At 47.1% G+C, this 20,138-nt stretch overlaps 1 protein-coding gene and 1 long non-coding RNA gene across 6 annotated transcripts in view; one reads left to right on the top strand and one right to left on the bottom strand.

Moving 5' to 3' along the window:
* LOC135234618 (uncharacterized) overlaps nucleotides 1–14,982 on the top strand; it is an 88,433-nt gene extending 73,451 nt beyond the window's left edge. Inside the window, exon 4 of the long non-coding RNA XR_010324152.1 lies at nucleotides 14,882–14,982. This is a non-coding gene — a long non-coding RNA (uncharacterized LOC135234618). The remainder of the gene's footprint in view (nucleotides 1–14,881) is intronic.
* LOC135234617 (TOX high mobility group box family member 2-like) overlaps nucleotides 1–20,138 on the bottom strand; it is a 131,927-nt gene that overhangs the window by 57,207 nt on the left and 54,582 nt on the right. The gene's annotated exons all lie outside the window — the stretch shown is intronic.

The following is a 20,138-nucleotide window of genomic DNA, read 5'->3' as shown; positions in this document are numbered from 1 at the left end:
TCTCCCCTCTATCTTACTCTCTCCTTTCCTCAGCCCGTCTCTCTCTCAGTCACTCTACGCGCACTTCACTCCTGCAGGAGGTCAGGGGTCACCTTCATCTGATCAGACGTCACCTCGGATTAAAATCAGGGCCTCTGAGCCACGTCGTATATCATCCCAGGCCTGACTCATTCCGGGGTCGCCGGGGTCGCCCTCATTTGATTGGCTGACAAGAATGATGTAATTTGTGTTTACCCCGGGGCTATATGAGCTCTGAGCGGCGCTCTAATGCGTTTTGCAAAGAGGCAGCTGGCGCTGAGCGGGTAATCTGGAACGGCACGTGGCGGCACCGCGGGTCCCGCCCACCCCCCCGCCCCCTCCCCGCGCATCATCGGGAGGGTTCATCCAATCACGCGCGAGTCCCGCCCCGAGCCGTCCCCTCGTAGCCTAATGGCGCCGCGATGCGACGTAAAGAGGACGTTGACGCGCCGCCATCGCGGTACGCTGGGGCGGAAAGGACAATAGGGTGCGAACGTCTCAAATGAAAGAACAGCCAGCAGAAAAAAAAGGACGGGGGAGGGGGGAGGTGGGGGGGGGGGTGTGGAAACGAATAAAAGAGGCCTTTGGACGGTCGGGAAATTTCCTTTTAGGTTGGACGTGAAGCGAGGCAGACGTAAATAGGGCATAAATCAATCTGGATTAAGTAAACGTTTACCCTGCGAGCAGCGCTACAGTTATTACTTAATGGCGTGTTAATGCACCCGGCCTACTCCGAGGGGTGCTGGGGCGTGTCAGCCAGGACCTTGGGCGGGGGTGGGGGAGGGAGGAGGGAGGAGGGAGGAGGGGGGCTGGGGGGCGGCCTCAGCTTACGAAATGAATCGTGCGTAGGTTTTTTGCCGTACTTCCTCCTTCTCCCTCCATTCTCCTTATCTATGGGAAATAAATGGATCCTGCAGAGCGTTCTGGGCACTCTGTCCATAATGGCATTGCGAAAGAGAGAGAGAGAGAGGGAGACGGTGCGGTGCGAGAGAGGAGAAAAACATGGCCGCAAAAGCTCAGGTTATATAACCGTGCGTAGCTCGTAACCGTGGAGATGGAACCAGAGTCGGGGGGGGGTGGGGGGGTGGGGGGACTGTCATTTCAGCTGAGGATTGTAATTGGACTTATTGCCTGGCATAAACTGACCTATATATGGAGAAACAGCCACAGAATTCCATCGACATTGGGATAAGCAATTTATTTCGTATTTATTCCCATCGGTGACTCCTGAAACTTCATTCTTTTTTGTGTTTGTGTCAAGATGGCGTTTGCATTTCAAACAAATCTCCCGGGTGTGTTTTCTCTGGGTCTAACGGGCACCAAGGTTACAAGGTGATGTAAAAACAGGACTGTGTGATCGGTGTGTCCAGTCACACTGTCCCAGGATTCAAACTCTTGAACGTCTTAAAATGGACAGCCACTACTGTCATTGCAACTACCGTAGCAGTACTCATAAGCCTACAACACAATGTTAGGGAGGCTGAGATTGCAGCGCTTCAAGCTGCAGATGGGTTTGGGGGTGCAGTGTTACATGTAGCACTGGTGCGGTTACTGAACCCAGAATAAAGTAGTTTGTTGAGTCGAGGCGCAGTGTAAACAGGCGTGTGTTCACAGGGTCACAGACTCTCCCAACAGGAAGACGCACTGATCTGTGGAAGCGTGTACGGGAATGCTGATGTGAGCGAAGGGCAGCGTTGTTACTCTCCTGTTCCGCAGAGCCCAGCGTTCAGTGACTACACTTCCACTGCTGAGGAGCAGGGGACAGTCGCTTCCATTTACATTCCGGTGCCACCTCGTCCTGTGTGTGTGTATGTGCCTGTGCGTGAGTATGTCTGTGTGTGTGTGTGTGTGTGTGTGTCTGCGTGCATGTATGTGTGTGTGTGTGTGTGTATGTGCCTGTGTGTGTGTGTGTGTGTGTATGTGCCTGTGTGTGTGTGTGTGTGTGTATGTGACTGTGCGTGAGTATGTCTGTGTGTGTGTGTGCGTGAGTATGTCTGTGTGTGTGTGTGTGTGTGTATGGGCATTTTACACAGCTGGTGTGAGACTTCAGATAGCATTAGGGCTTTGAGCCCCTGGTTTTTAGTGGGTAGATGAGGTAAATCACGCTTGATGTTATTACTGTTAACAGGCTACTGCAGCTCTGACCAATGCTTGTGTGTTTCTTTTCATATGTACTGCATGTGATGGACAGAGACAGAGAGAACGGGTAAAGAGAGAGAGAGAGAGAGAGAGAGAGAGAGATCTGTCTACCTCAACAAAATGAGCCCAATCTAGCAGCAGGAGAAAGTGGTAAATCGGATCCATGAAACTCCACTGTAATGAAAACCAGCAGGGGAAAAAGCAAGCAAGATACCTAAAACGACAGGAATTTACCTGCACTCACACACGCACATGCATGAGACACACACACATGCATCTCACGCACACACATCTCATGCGCACACACGCACATGGCACACGCATACACTCCCACACGTATCACACGCACACACACACGCACATGTACACGCACACACACATGCACACCCACGCACACACACACACACATGCATCACACGCACACACATCTCATGCGGGTACACACATACACGCAAATCACATGCGCACACACGCACATGGCACACGCATACACTCCCACACGTATCACACGCACACACACACGCACATGTACACACACACACACACACATGCATCACACGTACACACATCTCATGCGGGTACACACATACACGCAAATCACATGCGCACACACGCACATGGCACACGCATACACTCCCACACGTATCACACGCACGCACACACACGCACATGTACACGCACACACACATGCACACCCACGCACATGCATCACACGCACAAACACGTGCGCACACAAACACACATGCACACGCATACATTATGCACACAAAGCCACTTCTGGTCTTTAATCAGTGAATGTATTCAAGGTCCGGTCAGAGCATTTCCTGTCAGTCACAGTAGACCTCGCGCACAACCAGACAACTGTAGCCTGTTCCAGAGCCCCACTACAAAGTTCCCTACATTGTCCAGGTGTCCATTTTAAGTGTCATACCATGTGAACAAACCATGTGACCCGGCAGACGCGACGCTCGCTTTAATAAGTCACTCAAACTCAAAGCACCAATCACGTGGCGGGTTTGGCTGAGTGGAGGCCCAGGGCCCCGGCTGATGGGAAGCAGATGGGTCCGGTTGTTTCATTCGGTGAGTCACGGGTAAAGGAGCCGGCCTGTCAGTCAGCGTTAGTGAACGGGGGGTTTTTTCACTGAAGGCTCCGGTTCGCGGGGGGGAGTTCGGTCTCCGCTGGCCTCCGGGGAGGTTTGATTTCTCCTGGGGGTGCACGGCTGCATTCAAGGCTGCATTCCCAGTTTGCATTTCAAAAGAAACTCATATCTGCAGCCTGGTAGTTAAAGAGCAGCTGGAGATGGAAGATTCTGTTGTTGTTGTCGTTTTTTTTTTTTACATTGTAAGTAATTACCGATCACGGTAGTGGCCGTTTCCCACGGCCAATCCCAGGCCGTGCGGGTGAGTGACAGCTCACACTGCACTGGTGAGATAATTACTTCAGTTAAGTCATTAGCAGTGCAGGTGGGACGGCTTACGACTGTAGCGATCTGGGTCTGGAGCGGCCACTGCTGACCCGTTAAAAGCAAACAGGCAGAACGAGCCCCCCCCCCCACCCCCCGTTCCGGTGTGGCGGTGTTTGCGCAAGCGGTACACGCTAACTCACGGCTTGTCGCGCTCCATCAAGGGCCTGATTTCTGACTTCGGGGACAGGTGTTTGAACCGGCCAGCTTCGCGCATTTCCTGCATGCGAGACTGCGGTAGGAAGCAATGCTTCTGACAGAGGGCGCAGAAGCTGAAATCTGCTCCGGTTTACAGCCGTTTTTTTTTTAAAAACCCCCCGTGGCGATAATGCAGTACCTGGCTTTGCGGGCGTAGCCCCCCGAAAACAAAGCCTTGGGGAGCGTCCGGCCTCGGCGGGCTCTATCAGGAGACACCGGAGCGATAGACGGTCTGCCGTACGGCTGCAGGAATCGGCAGAGCCCTGTCATAGCAGCGGAGGTGATGGCACGCCCTGTCCTGCCAGTGTGGAATATCGAATCGCTGGCTTCCATGAGAAGATCGTTCTGTAATGTTCCTGAAACTGTGCTCTGGTCGTGCGAATGTCTTTGTGAATGCACTCACGTTCCTCTCCTTGCCACCCTACTGAGTGGGCCTGCATGTATGATGTTTTCAGAATTATTGTTATTATCGCGATTTACTTGATGCTTCTCTCTCGTGTGCGTCTCTCGGGCTGATCTGAGCAGACAGGTGAAGCCGAACGTTTTAAACCGAGGGAGGATCCTGATGTAGGGCCCAATTGAACCCGCAGCGAAAGGGATAATTAATTTAAGGCAGCGTTAGCCGCTATCATTTACGCCGTTCGCCGGTGTTTTATCTCCCCCGCTGAATCAGGGCTAGCCCGCGTAACGCGTGACAGGAAGCCACAGCCTCCTAATTTATTGATCTTGTCCCGGGCGTCGTTACAGCTGAGCGTTTCGCCCAGAGACCGGATCGACTCCGGCTGCCCGGAGGAGTCAATCACGATTACTCCGGCGATGGTATTTCTAATTAATCGCCCAATACGGTCAAGTCGCGCTACAAATGGGGGGTAATTTGGGCCTCCCGGGGTCCGCGGGTTAACCCGGGTTAATCGCTTTCACGCCGCGGGTTCTCCGCCTCGCTCGCGACGGCCGCTTGGGGTCATCTCCGGGGCAGGCCGGGAATGCCGAGGGATGCCGGGGGGTGGGGAGTGGGGGGCTGGGGGGCACGCTAATGATCGCCGCGGACCCGAGACCTGCCCCGGCCCCGCCTGAGGCCGACCTCGGCGTGTTACACGCCCCAGCGTCCCCGGCCGGGCCGAGGAGAGGGCGGGACACCAGGGAACACCCCGCGGGAATACCATGCGGGAATATCGTGTGGGAATATCGCGTGGGAATACTGTGTGGGAATACCGTGTGGGAATACCGTGTGGGAATACCGTGCGGGAATACTGTGTGGGAATACCGTGTGGGAATACCATGTGGGAATATCGTGTGGGAATACCGTGTGGGAATACCATGTGGGAATATTGTGTGGGAATACCGTGTGGGAATATCGTGTGGGAATACCGTGTGGGAATACCGTGTGGGAATATCGCGTGGGAATACCGAAGGTCTCGATTCGTCCGTTAGCCACGCTGGCTCTTCAAAACAGACAAAAATAATACGACTGCAACACACGGATGTCGATATCTTTTTTTTTTGTCTGGAATCATCAGAAGTGCTGTATCAAATACTAATACAAACAGAAAACCACCTTACAGAAAAAAAAACCTGTGAAATAAAAATGACCCTCTGGATTCTTTTCTGGATTTTTAAAAAAGGAGGATAACTGAAAAGATTCAAGCTGCTTTATTAGCGGCTTAATTCAGCGCAAACCCCTCCTGAGTTCTTTATGTCCCTCCTGTGGTTGGACCCCACATCCCCGCTCTGGCAGGGGCACGCAGAAAAGGAAAGGGGTCTCGTGGAGGGCGGGTGGCGGGGGTTGGGGTTGGGGTGGAGTTATTCTGAGCTGAAAGGCAGCGTGTGTGGGCCTGACAAGAGCAACTCCGCCCCCCCCTCCTCACCACCGCTCGCTGGTGGATCGGTGGAAACCGTTGAGGGCTCGGCGCAAAACCCCGCCCACAAGCGCTGTTGGCACGCGTGGGGTGTTTCCCAGCACCCCAGCCGCGGGCGCTAATGTCTCTCTTGTCCCGGCCGTGGGGGAGAGCGCCGGGGGGGTGGGGGGGTTTGTTGCCTACTGCAGCAGGACTGTTTGCGTGTGCTCCCGACCTCTCGGCAGCGCGCACATGCGGGCGGTGCAGCCGGTATCGACGATGCTTCCTGTCGGAGTACGCTGCCCGTATCGATCGCCGCCTGCCTGCGCGCCAGCGGTCCTCCCACACCTCCGGCATTCGGAGTTAAACAAGCTCGGCCGTCACGGCCGATAACGCAGATCAGCCCACCCGGCTCGCTGGCCTTCAGCCTGAGGCCTGCGCCCCACCCCACAGCGGGGCGCGGGGAAGCGGCTAAACACGCGCGCAGACGTTAGCGAGTGCCGCTCGCCAGCCAGCCGCACTATTTCCAGCAGAGAGGCCTCAAGGCAATGGCCTGAAGCTTGCAGCTACTGGGAGTATTCATTTGGATCACATTGAATCTTACCACATTGTAATGAAACACCATTTCCCATCATGCAACAGAACCCAAGATGGCCACCATTCTGTTTGTGAGCGCAAGTCAACATGTCTGTGTTTTAGAGCCATTTTTTAACTTTTATTATTTATAAGGAGAAACACGTACAGGAGAGCCACTCTGGGAAACAGGCTGTATTTGCGGTTTAGGCTGAAGCCAAGCCAAACACAGGATGCACATCTGAGGGACTAGGCAGCAATCGCATCGCAATTGGCTCAATTTGTAAGCAAATTAGTGCATCAGTAATGGAATCAACATAACAGCAACAGTGAACAGTTTCACAATTTCAAATACTTTAAGCTGTATAAGGGCCTGCACTATACCTCAAAGCATGATTTTTCTCCTTTCTGAAAAAACTTTGGACCTTGTCCCAGACACATTTATCTCACAATATTTACTGCTTACCAAGGGAAAGAAGATGCCTGTGATGTAAATTTTTATAAATCATATCCCTTCCCCTATAAATCATTCTGTTGGATCATTATTTTGCAGACTGCCTTCAGGAAAATTGGTTGAAAATAATAATCAAAAGGACAGAATGTACGCTCGCAGAAAGAAAAAAAGATCAAAGTTCATTCGTATATAAAATTCAAATGAAAATTTCAATCTTACTTTACAAGGTTTAGCCAATACCGACAGAAAAAAGGTCCATCTAATAAGCACTACTCTGCAGCCTCTATTACACACAATCACTATTAATCTTCACTATTGTAATTTCATTTATAAAACAAGGCTATGTCTAATAGACAGTGTATATTTTAATTTCACTTGTGACTAAGAGCAGCTGCACCAAAATTTAAACATGAAGGAACAAATGAAAATCCACTTCTGTGAAAAAAGTAAGATCCAGACCTTGTGTAGATCACATATAGCCTCTGTAATTTAGCCCAACTACAGTACCCCTGGATATTCCAGTTTTGGAAATCCACAGACAACACAAATCATGGTAAAGTCGGTATCCTCACAGCAAGGATCCAATGACCAAAGTCCATAGTAATTTTTAGTCCCAAAAATGTGAGAAACATCAATAGAATGTCCATTCTTTACTTTACAGTTCTGTGAAGGAATCATCATTGTCGTGCGCTTTGCTACAGGCTAAAGTACTGTGTACACAGGTATGTAATTATCCCAGCTTGTGTAGACTCGCTGAAACAAAATGAGCCCGCCTACAAGCTAACTACACACTTAATGCCTCAAGAACTAAAAGTTACCAATGTAGTAAGAGAGTAAACAAACTCCCAAGGGTTACCTTTCAGAAGGGACCAGGATTATGCCTGTAGTCAAAAGGGTACAAGAATAGCAACCATTTTATTTTTGGTATGCCAGTTGCAGGCTTGCCCCTTAAAAAGGGGGCATTACACAAGGAGTTAATGTTCGGTGAAAAGGGGCACTTTGCAGTTCTAGTAAGTTATTTCTCTGAGATATCGCAACCGCTACACTCAAGAAGTTTCGTAAGAACTACAAACTACAAGAAAGTTAACATATTCAAAGGAATCACACCAGGCCTGCACTCTGCTCTATACTAGTCCAAAATGTGACCTATCTGCAATGCCTTTTGTTCTTAAGCTGGAGAGAAAATCCTTTAAGAAACTGTCAATTTATCAATACTTGAGGCACATCACAAGCTCATCTGTGGCTGGAAGCAATGAAAACGTTGTGAGGAAGCAGAGACACACACATACACACACACACACGCTTGGCCCAGACTGGCTACAGCAAATGCGAGCTTGAGCGTGCACATGGTAACGAGCCGTAGCCTTGATCCCCTGAATCAAAGTTCCCACAGAATCACACCGTGTTCTGCCAAGCAGTCCTCCGCACGGATACAGTGCTTTGGTATGACCCTCTGAAAATCCGTTTTGCCATTATTCTATCGAGAGGCCAAAATCTCCAGCTTCTCTGTGATCATCTCCTTACCAAAGCTGTTATTCTAAAGAAGTTCCCAACACCTGACCAGTCCTGAGCTGGTGCGCCCCTGCAGCCAAACGGCACAGCAAAAAATCCAAAATGTGCATTGACGTGCTGGTTTGAGTGGGCGGGGGTGGGGGGTACCAGCATATGCTGGTATTAACAAAAAGATGGGGGGACAGGGGAGAGTTGGCAACTTCCCTTACTGTATAACACATTTTCAACAAATCCTGGAGCTCAAACACAACCATATGTTGGACCATGTGTTCCGTCCCAGCTGTGAAAAAAATCTCCCATCTCCCCTCGAAAACGCCCACTTCCGCATTCTCAACAGAAGAGCCCCACCCCCACCGATCCCACCGATCGCAAGGCTGATGGTTAACCCTGACGAACCCGCTTCAGACGGCTGACCTATCCGTGAGCAGCGGCTCATCCCTTTCAGTCCCAGGCTGTGACGGCAGGTGGTCGGCCCACCAGAAAACCGACCCGCTCACCCGATTCAGGGAAAGAAACCCCTGGTCATTTCCATTCATGCCAAAAAAGGAAATAAGTCAAACTAGAACACATTTTGTGAAAAAGACATTTGCTGTAAAAAAAAAAAAAAGGTACAAAAAAATGAATCCAGGGGAGCAAAACCCATACATCTAATGACTGTCTCTCAGGCTCTTAGTTCACCTTAGTTGCTCCTTTGGTGTCTGTGATTCCAATCTGTAAGAGGATGTAATTAAACCAGCCAGGCTTAGGTAATGACCAGTTTTTTTTCACAACAGGAGGGCGTGTGGGGGTCCTAGAGCAGCATGTCTGCCATGCGGGCAGCGATAAAGACGGCTAGATGACAGCATTAATCATGCCCCTCAGCAACCAATGCTGCTCATAGAGAGAGTCTAAACAACTGGTGGGCAGAGGAACTGCCCTTCAGGGGACACCTGGAGGTACTAACAGGATGTGCATCGGGCTGGAAAAGAACCCAGAGCCCATCGAAGCCCGACCTGAACCTGCCGGACAAGCTCTAGCCAAATTTGAAGATCCTGATAGATTCCGATAAGCGGAAATAACAAATAACAGCGGAAATAACAAGCCTGATGGACATCACTAGTTGCAATGTGATGCCACCATCGCGCGACTATTATAATGTAGCCTTCTTGCTAGGTCTTCAAGAGTAGACTTATTGTTTGTCCTTCCAGTCAGCTACCAGATTATAATAATGACAAATACTAGCTACTAACAGTGCGACAGGAGGCTAACTTAGTCTTCATTCTGGCACACCTCCATCTGAAGCAAAACAAGCCGGAAGACATTTAACCAGCCACAAAAGGAGGTGGGGTAAACTACAGACGCTACAGTTGACTCATATCCACAACGTGGCGCTGAAGGCTTGTGGTTGTTCAAAGTCACGTCACACACCTAGCAAGACTGCCCTTCTTGCTTTGTTTTGGATATTTGCATATCCAACGGTCTCTTTTTGCAGCTGGCTCGATGACTTTTAAATCGAATACAGGGATGCCAGGTTTGCAGTTTTCACGCCAAATTGGGATAGTTTTTAGACTTAGTTACGGGTAGAAAATAAATAGCTGCGGGTGGCGTTTTTTTTGGTCTACTATTTAGGAAATGCGCGGTTGCGGAGAAGGCAAGCTCTCTTGAACTGCCAGCCAGACAGCATGGTTAAAACGAGGTGTGTGGCTCAGAGTTGTCTCTTGCACTGTTTCACTCTGTGACCAGTAGTGAGTATCGTTTTGGCGGTTTACTTTTATACAGGGATATCGGTAATACCGATATTAAGTGGCTGATACGTAATATGTTAAAAATGCTGGATATCAGCCAATAAATATTGGTGCACCGATTATCAGTCGATCATTGCTTAAATGTGACGATAATAAGTTTGTTGCTCATTGACTGCCAAATACAGCTGTTTTAATTTGGTAGCTGAGCTTAAACACTACAAAAACAGGAAGCCTTGCACCATTGTTGACCACTGTTCTTGACAGCAGGCAGAAGCGTTGTTATGCTACTAATTGTAAACTTCCGGTTTGGCAGCAGGCCCGTACCCAATGTGACCCTTCATCACAGAGGTAAACATAGGCCCAATGCCTAACAAAATGAGAGAATATACCTTTGAGCCCCATTGGGCTCGGATCAGAAGTGGAGGGTGGGGGAGGGGAGGGACACTATTGGCAGATCCACATTTTCGGGGCGCCTTTTTGAGAGAACTACCACGGCGCAGACCGAAGTGCAAAACTGATTAGCCACCCAGCACTTCAGCAACTGACACCGAATAGACCGAGGCTTCACAAACGAGGCTTCGCGTTCACATGTCATCGCTTCACAAAGCCGTCATCCCTACCTCCGCTGCCCCTCCCACAACCCCCCCACCCCTCCTCCCCCCACCCCCTGCAACCACAACACGAGATCTGAACTTTCTTTTTGTCCCTCGCCTTTGAAAGTCAAGTGCCTGCCTTGACAATCATATCCTTTTTGAATGCTAACTAATCAATTCCCCCATCCAGCTTCCTGATAAAAACCGCCTCTCTTCCCTTTTTCGCTTGTCAGTTGTCATCGCTGTGATTTTGGGGGGAGCCATTACCGCAGTTGTCAAATTCTACCGCCCTGCCTGGCTCGTCCCCATCCTTCTCATCTCTTTTTTTTCTAATCTTTCCTTTTTTCAAAGTTTCACGGATGAGACTTTATTGTTTCATCTTTTTTTGAATGTATTTTTCATAAGGAGCCATTAGCGCGTCTCTGGAATCATTTGTTGCACACGCCGAAGAGACAGACACGCATTATATCGGTCACATTCCAAAACCAGGCAGTGCGCTTGCAATGAGAGCAAAATATTCCTGCGTTCTAAAACAATCGAGATATAAATTAGGCTTGAAAAAAAAAAAAAAAAAAAAAGATGATTGCCATTAGGGATCAGTGTTCCGGAGTCTTGTTTGGCATGAATGCTCAGAGGCTGATTAGAAATAATGCGTAACGTTAAATAAAACAGCTATTTATGCTCACGTATTTCTGCCAGCTTTTCTTATTTGCGTTCCTTTTTTTTTTTTTTTGTTTGCTTGTTTTTTTATTTTTATTTGTCCTGCTCTGATCACGAGGTCCACTTGTCATCAGTCCAAGTCATTAGGCGAAGCCCTCTCTCCCCCCTCGACGCTTTGATTGCACTGCTGCCATCCAAAAACGCAGGCTTCACGAGTACAATCTAATGTCGGATCCAAACCTATCATGCCCCCCGTTCGCTGGCTCATCAGAAAGACTCTACTGATTCACATTTCTGCGCAATCAGCTCCTCATCTTCCTCCTCATCTTCCTGCACTGGGGCATGTGTACACTCCGGTGCTGAATTCTGAGTAAAATAAAAGCACTTCAGTTGAGAGCTACGATGGAATGCTGTAAAAAAAAAAAAAAAAAAAAAAAAGGTGGCCTGCTGCAGAATGCTCGTGTTGCTTTTGTGTTTCGCGGGTGTAATGCGTGGGGTGTGCGTCTGTGTGTGTGCGTGTAAGTGTGCAGTGCGTGGTGTGTGTGTACTGCGTGTGGGTGGCTGTATGTGTGTACTGTGTGTGTGTGTACTGCATTTGTGTGTGTGTGCTGCGTGTGACTGGGTGTGTGTGTACTGGGTTTGTGTGAGTGCATATGTACTGTTTGTGTGTGTGTGTATTTACTGTGTGTGGCTGGGTGTGTGTGTACTGGGTTTGTGTGTGAGTGTGTGTACTCTGTGTGTGTGTACTGTGTTTGTGTGTGAATGTGTGTGTACAGTGTGTGTATTCTGTGTGTGCGTGTGAGAGAGACAATGTGTGTGTGTGTGTGTGTGTGTGTGTATTCTGTGTGTGCGTGTGAGAGAGACAATGTGTGTGAGTGTGTGTGTGTGTACTGTGTTTGTGTGTGAGTGTGTGTGTACAGTGTGTGTGTATTCTGTGTGTGCGTGTGAGAGACAATGCGTGTGTGTGTGTGTGTGTGTGTGTGTGTGTACTGTGTTTGTGTGTGAGTGTGTGTACTCTGTGTGTGTGTACTGTGTTTGTGTGTGAATGTGTGTACTCTGTGTGTGTGTACTGTGTGTGCGTGTGAGAGAGACAATGTGTGTGTGTGTGTGTGTGTGTACTGTGTTTGTGTGTGAGTGTGTGTACTCTGTGTGTGTGTACTGTGTGTGCGTGTGAGAGAGACAATGTGTGTGTGTGTGTGTGTGTACTGTGTTTGTGTGTGAGTGTGTGTGTACAGTGTGTGTGTATTCTGTGTGTGCGTGTGAGAGAGACAATGTGTGTGTGTGTGTGTGTACTGTGTTTGTGTGTGAGTGTGTGTGTACAGTGTGTGTGTATTCTGTGTGTGCGTGTGAGAGAGACAATGTGTGTGTATCTGAATGGCTTCATAATGAGAGCATGCTGAGGGTTGAGCTGTGAGAGCACAAAGGTCACATGTTATGAGCTCAAGAGAACACAATGGGGTTCTCTCTCTCTACCTCTCAATCCATCTCTCTACTCCTCTCTCTATCTCTCTCTACCTCTCAATCCATCTCTCCACACCTCTCTCTCTACCCCATCTACCTCTCTTTCTCTCTACCTCCCTATCATCTCTCTTTCTCTGTCTCCCTCGCTCTCTACTTATGTATCCAACTCTATTTCTCTACCTCTCTCATCTCTCAACCACACTATCTCTACCTCTCTCTCTCTGTTTCTAAAATGTTATTTTTTTATCTTGTGCGCACAAGATGTTATCTTGTGGGAACAACATCTGTATCTTGTGCGTGCGAGATCTGAATCTTGTGGGAAGGACATCTGTTTCTTGTGGGAACAAGTTCTTAAAGACGCTGTCGCTTTGGATTTGCTGTCATAAATATGGCTCCCCCTTCCCGATTTTTCCTAAACATATGTATTAAACATGTTGATAAAATTTGAATATCAGTACTGCATGAGGACATAAAAGACTCTAAATTGCCCATAGGTATGTGCGAGTGAATGGTGAGTGAATGGTGTGTGTGCCCTTAATGTAACATAATGACGAGAACAGGCCATTTAGCCCAACATAGATACATTGGTTCTGTGTGCAGGCGAATTAGCATAATGCTATCAACGTCAAGTGAGAAGTTCCATCGCTAGATGTGCCCACATCGCCTCTCAAACCAAGTACAAGTCTAAAATACGTAAATACTAGATTACTTTGTTAACTGACATACAGACTCAAGATGGTAGCAAATCAGTTTGCTCGTCTGTGTCTGCTCTAGGTTACTTTGCTAGCTGACGTACATTTGAGGCTCCGTAGTTTCTCACTATACCTCTCTATCTTCCTCTGTCTCTGTTGCTTTTTCTCTCTCTCCCTGCATGAGTGATAACAGCATAAAAAAACAGAAAAAATGAAATAAAAATAAAAAAAGAAATAAAATAACCCCACAAAAGTACATCAAAATGAGCATTCACCTTTATTACTGTAGCACAGTTCAATTAAACAGGTGACAGAGTAGGCTGCTTCAAAGCAACAGACAGCAAAAAATTAAACCTTACAGGCAGCAACACCCACCTCCTGAGGAGAGAACAGTTTGATGTTTAACACAGCTGTTCTGAGTGAAATGAAGCAGTGTGAGAGCAGGGATCAGGGCGCTTCCAATGCCGAACCTCAGACCCCTCCCACCTCTGACATCTTGACCAATCACAGTCTTTTAACCACAAGACTTTTACACAGACTTCTAACCTTCCAAGCGCAGCATGAAATGGTTGCCAGATTTAAGTCCACTTGATCGGCCAGATTTAAATCCACCTGTTCCAGCACATTTAAATCTACCAGATCCACCAAATTTAAGTCCACCTGATCCATCAGATTTAAGTCCACCTGACACGGAAGCTACACTACAATACATTTTTTCTTTCCAGACAAAGAAACTTCATTTTTCCAAGCACACAGAGAAGCCTTGTGTCTGGTCCTCAGTCTCACCCAGCGATAAGCATTCACATGTTAATCATCGAATTTCAACTGCCGCCATTTTAACATTGGAGTGCGTTTAATCAGGGGGACAGAGAGAGTTTTGGGGTTTGCCTTTAGGAACACAGACAGTGCTGGGAGGAAAACGCGTATGCACACAGGTCCTTCCTAACACTCAGCTCTTTCCACTGGACTCTGCTAACCACTCATTTTCCCAGGCTGCAATTCGAGGATGGTCACACAGTAATTTCCCTGCCAAGAGAAGATGAGTAAAAAATAAAAAATAAATATGGACGAGCAAGGGCAAGGCTTGGTCGTGCTTAAAATGCAAATACATTCAATCGAAACGGCCAGAGAGAGACACTGGCAAATTCCATAAGATTACTGCAGTAATAAAGAGGAAGAGATCTACAGCTACCAGAGGCAGAGTATACTGACACAGCTGAGAGATCCAAGAGCTCTCCTCACGTATTACAATGGTACATCCTCAGCACAACCAAAGAGTTCTGCTCGCTCATTCTAATGCTACATCCTCACCACACCCAAAGAGTTACGCTAGCTCATTCCTAATGATACACCCTCATCACACCCAAAGTGTCCTGCTCTAATGCTACATCCTCATCAAGCCCGAAGTTTCCACTGAGAAGCATTGAGACACAGGATTAAATATGAATGGCCACCACCTCCCTCACACGATACCATTTATCAGACACATTGGTCTTGATAAACACAAACTGCATGAAGAAACTTTTCCCCTCTCTTAAATGTTCCTTTCGGTTTTTAAGGGTACGTGGATACGGGACACAGAAACCGAAGCTTTCACGTGGACCAGTCGAGCCGGGCCAGGCCAGAACGTTGTTCCCTTTTATGGAATCACGGTTTCCACGGTACGGTAAGCAAATATCTCGGGGGGCGTTGTAAGGGCAGAGGAACGTTTTGCCTTTTGACAGGGAGTTTCTTTTGTTTCCAAGCCCACCCTTTACACTGGCCGCCACAACGACCCTGGCTCTGACAACACGTGGACTGTTTCATTTATTTAAGCGCCGTGCTCCTCGCAGTGGGCCTGTCATGGAGTAGCCCCGCTGATATAAAGGCCTCTAAACGCCTCTCCCTCCTTCCATTAGCTCAGTTACAAGCCCTTGCGCTATATCACGGTGCCACTCAAAGGGTGGATTCCAAGGGCAGTCTCTTGGAGAAGCAACTCCTTCTCAGGCAGGCATCTTTGCAATCAATTCTCTCCCCCTTTCTCCACATCTCTTCCTGTGTGCCTGTCACCCTGTTCCTTCTCTTTTTCCATCTCTCATTCCTCTCCCTCATTCCTGTTTCTGTCCCACTTTCTCAAGTCTCATTTTGCTCTCTTGCTCCCTGTCCATCGGTTTATCTCCAACTGCTTCTCTTTCTTTGTCTCCCACTCATCCTTTCTCTCTTCCACACCTTGTTCTCTTTCACTCTCTCACTTGTCTGTCCTCTCTCTCCCTGTCTCTCCATTTCATGCTCTGTTTATTTTTCTGTTGACCTCCCTGTCATTTCAAATCTGTGGCTGTTTTATTTTTTCTAAATTAATCAGGTGGGGTCCCTATGACAGGAAGCCTTGGCTCTCAAACCACATACTTCCACAGGTAGCCTATCTGGCTCTTGAGGTTAGCGAGGTGTGGAGGCACCGTTCACCTGAAGGGGAGGAACAACCAAGCTACTGCCTCCATTTATTCATGAGGCTTCCGCTAACTCTGAACGCAGATGGAATACCCCCCCCCCCCCCTTATAAAAAACAACAGTGTCACATACCTGTTCATTTCCCTTCCATGGCCCATCTCTCTCCCTCTCCCTTTTTCTCTCTCTCTCTCTCTCCCTCTCCCCTTCTCAACATGATGGCGGTTTGCGTTCACACAGGTAGGACAGTCACAACCGGCTTACAGCTGTGAGCTCAGACCAGAGGGCGCTACCTGGGACAAAGCAGCTCTCACCTCTCCTCCAGACCGTATTCCTTTTAACCAAGGAAATGGAATGTACAGAGAATGTACTACAATATATTCATATACTGTATATTCAAGACATAGAAATACAGAAATTACTGACTTGCTTTTAAAAAAAAAAAAAAACACGACATATGTTTATATTGCGATGTACTGAATTTACATCAGGGAGCACACCCACTCTAAACCCTCCTACTCCGCTCTGCGCTAGGTGCATACTGGCCCTTCCGGGCCCTTCCGTATAACCGCCAAACTCATCCCTGGCTGCCTGCTGTCAGCATGGGCATTATTTCACGCTCACCACAGAGAAGTGTATATATATATATATATACACACATCTTTCACCCGCTCTGCTTTGTAAGCAGGCCTGGCATGCCGGCAGAGTTTTCTATTACAAATCTAATTGCGCATTCCACCGTGGACAACAGCTCATTAAGCCTTAATTACACACATGTTGTTTTCTACAAACATCTCCATTTGGATTGCTTTACATTATAATTGTTCAGCGGGGACCGCAGCCCGGAGATTTCCCAGATTGGCCGTGATGGAGGGAGAGGCTGACTGGAACAAGGTCACGCCTCACCATAAACAAGACACAGTTCAAAAATAATATACTCGCACAGTGGAAGTAATGCCATCTACTTAGTGGGGCTGGAGCTCATGCAATATGTATGCCGCATTAATAGATAGATGCAATTCTGTCTCTCTTTCTTTCTCTCTCTGCCTCTCCCTCTCGCTCTCTCTCTCTCTCTGTGGCTCTCACTCAGCTTCATCCTAGTTTGTCTTCTATTTTATTTGTAGATATCAGAGAACCAAGTACTGCAAATAAAAAGGGACATTGCAATTCAGGTTGTTTCTGTGTAAAGCAAAATACAGCACGATTCAAACAAAATCTGTCTCACTCTCAGAAAGACAAACATACATACATTCATACTGTACATACATACACATATATATGCATACATACATACATCTACACATACATATAGATGTATGGATTTAAGATGTGACTTACTCAACAATTCTTAAATTTTACTTAAATTATCTTCAAATGCAAGTTCTTTTCAAACACAGTCCGGTGGGTAAATTTTGATGACTTCTGAAGTTTCCAAACTGTGATAGCAAAGATAAAAACTAAACCTTGAAACTTTGAGTGAAAGTTAAAAACAAAAATTGATGGAATCCAGATCAGTCTTAATTCAAGACAGATGAGGTTAAAAACAAGCAAGGAAGCAGGAAACTTGAAAAACAGTACTACCCCTCTAGATCCAAGTGAAAGGTTTGAGATAGCGTATCACTAGCTATCCACCTGGGTAGCTAACAGCGTTTATCTTGATTGTCGCTTTGGGTTCTGAATGTTCATTAGAGGCTTTTGTACATTGACAATAGTCTAAAACATGGGCCATAGCAATGTTGCACCTATTATGCCATCTTGGTCCAATTGTAGCATATTTCACTGTAATTCACAACAAGTAATTCCTGTCAGAATGATCATATTATACGTTTTTTTTAGGGATCCCATATGGCTTCATTAAAAAAAAGCACAAATATTCATATTAAAAAAAGTTATTTTTATATGCAGATATAGTGCAGGGTTTGGATGGACACGCCAGTCACATCACATCACAGCTTTGTGACCTCATCAGGTTCGATTGATTGGCACGTCCAGCGAAACGCCCCGCCCTGGAGTGCCTCGTAAAGCGAGCGTGCGGACAGAAGCGTTCAGCCGCGATGCTGTTTCTTTCTCCTTTCCTACTACAGAGGGCTCCGTCGGCTGGATTTGAATAATTTGCGACCTGATTAATTAACATGCTCTTAATGCCCCGTTCATCCGTCGTGACAATCGCGTCTCATTAGAGCGGAATTACCCCATAACGAAGACCCACCGCGAGACACACATCAGCCGCTCGCTCTATGACAGGCTGTTTATTTTCATTAAACATTCAGATCTACCGGTCGAGCAAGGGGAAGAGCCCTTAATATCCGCCGCATTAGACTGTGCGGAATCTGTTGTTCCGTGTCACCTGCAAAGGGTTCTTTAAATACCATCAAGTGCCAGAGGGGTCAGCGTAGGAGATGGAATTCAAGATGGCTGTCAAAGTTAGCGCCGTGGCTAAGCCCGAAAATACTTTTAGGAACGAAGAGGAGCTCAGAGGACGTTTCTGGCTTCATTCCGAAGATTCCTGCATTCTATTCTTTGCGTACTTGTGCATTTATTCTTCCACTTACTATTGGGTGGATTCATTAAATTTGTCCTCAACTTCGGCGTACAGATGAATGCAGGCTTCTGTTATTTTTCGACACCAACGCAATTTGGCAAAGTAATATTGATGATTGTAGAAGTCGCCAAATTGTTCTTGTGAGAAATTTTTTTTTAAAGAGCAAAACATAATATGAATTTTCAGAGCCAGTTGCATTGTCCTCCATAATGTTTGGGATAAAGACATATTTTTTTCTTGATTTGGCTCTGTATTCCACAATTATAGATTTGTAATCAAACAGTTTGCATGTTGTTGAAGTCCATATTCTCAGCTTTTGTAAGAGGCTACTTTTAGGCTACATTTTGGTTTCACCATATAGGAAATTATAACATTTTTTACACATAGATCCCCCATTTCAGGGCACCATAATGTTTGGGACAAATGGCTTCACAGGGGTTTCTGATTAGCCAGGTGCATTATATATAACTAGGAAGAATATATGCCACCCACCCAGCTGCTTCCATCAACATACTTTTAGAGAGCTTGACTAAACTGCCCTCCCAAAGAAGTTTTAAAACCATTTTATATGCTTTTGAAATGCTGGACGGCTTCAGTTTGATAGCTTAAACCTATACTTAATATGCTTGTGAATGCTTGCATTTTTTTTACTTCTTAATGAAACCCTGCAAGTACTTTCTGATGTGCATTGACCTTTCAATTTGATCACAGTGTCTTGGAAGCCCGAGCATATCTGATTCTGACAGTATTAGTGAGCTGTGCAGGTTGCAGTTTTAAAGAATCCTTTCATGAGAGTCTGAGCTTTGTGTCGGTTGGTGTAAGGGAATATATCTGGAGAATACGAATTCCTTGCAACTTTAAAAGCCTCTGCCAGCCCTCTAAAAATAACATTCTCAGTGAGCGGAATTAACAGGCACTTCAGTTATTCTGTGCAGAATCGGATTCATGCAATATTTATGACTGTTTGAGTACCTTTCCCCATCCCCTAAACCACACCTCCCCTCACACACACGCACACACACACACACACACACACACACACACACACAGGCACACAGGCACACAGCCTTTTCCACCGTCATTTTTACATAATTAAACGGGTTCTCACTTAAACCGGGAACAATAAAAACTTGCTCAATCCTGAGGGAGCAGAACTTATCACTGCGCTCTTCAGGGTTTTTGTCCAAAAGCAGGAACAGGAACCAGGGCAACTAAAGAGTGACGGTCCCTAAGCAAACAATGGCGCTGTTGCTAGCGTTTTTATTGCTCCGATGCACACGGCACACGGGCACGTAAAAGCTGCAATCATCGGCCACAACAGCTGAGGATCTGCTACGGTTAGATAAGGAATCCTGGCCAAATCCTGCCTGGATGGTTGAGCTCTCTGCTGGTTGAGCTAGCGCAGCGCGCTAGCAGTAGTGATTGTTGTACGTACTGCTTTCTCGCTACCAAGGCACTTTATTGTTGTTGTTTTTTTTCCCCCGTCCGTTTGTTTCTTTCTAGGAAGTCTGTTTGTGTTACGAGCGTTGGCTGATCCTGAAATCGGACAACCAGACGGGCTAAAACTCCCAGTTCGATAACAGGGGGCTTTTTCTAATAAAATCTTTTGAGATACTCCCTGATACCATTTGCATGCGGAGTTGATTGATGGTGCCAAAATACAACATTAGCCCGTGGAGCCACATTTTCGACGTGCTAAGACTCTCTAACCCCACAGAGTGGAGCAGCAAAACATATCAGGCAATTCTCAAGAGGGGAGAGGATTTAACTGACGCAAGCTCCGACAAAACTTAAGCTTGCAAAAGTTTCCCCAAAGTTTTCAGAGAGCAATGCTCCACCACCTGGTGTTT

This window comes from Anguilla rostrata, chromosome 11 (assembly GCF_018555375.3).
Source record: "Anguilla rostrata isolate EN2019 chromosome 11, ASM1855537v3, whole genome shotgun sequence".
Lineage (NCBI taxonomy): Eukaryota > Metazoa > Chordata > Actinopteri > Anguilliformes > Anguillidae > Anguilla > Anguilla rostrata.
The sequence above is the reverse complement of the archived record's forward strand: the minus strand, read 5'-3'. Positions and strand labels throughout refer to the sequence as shown.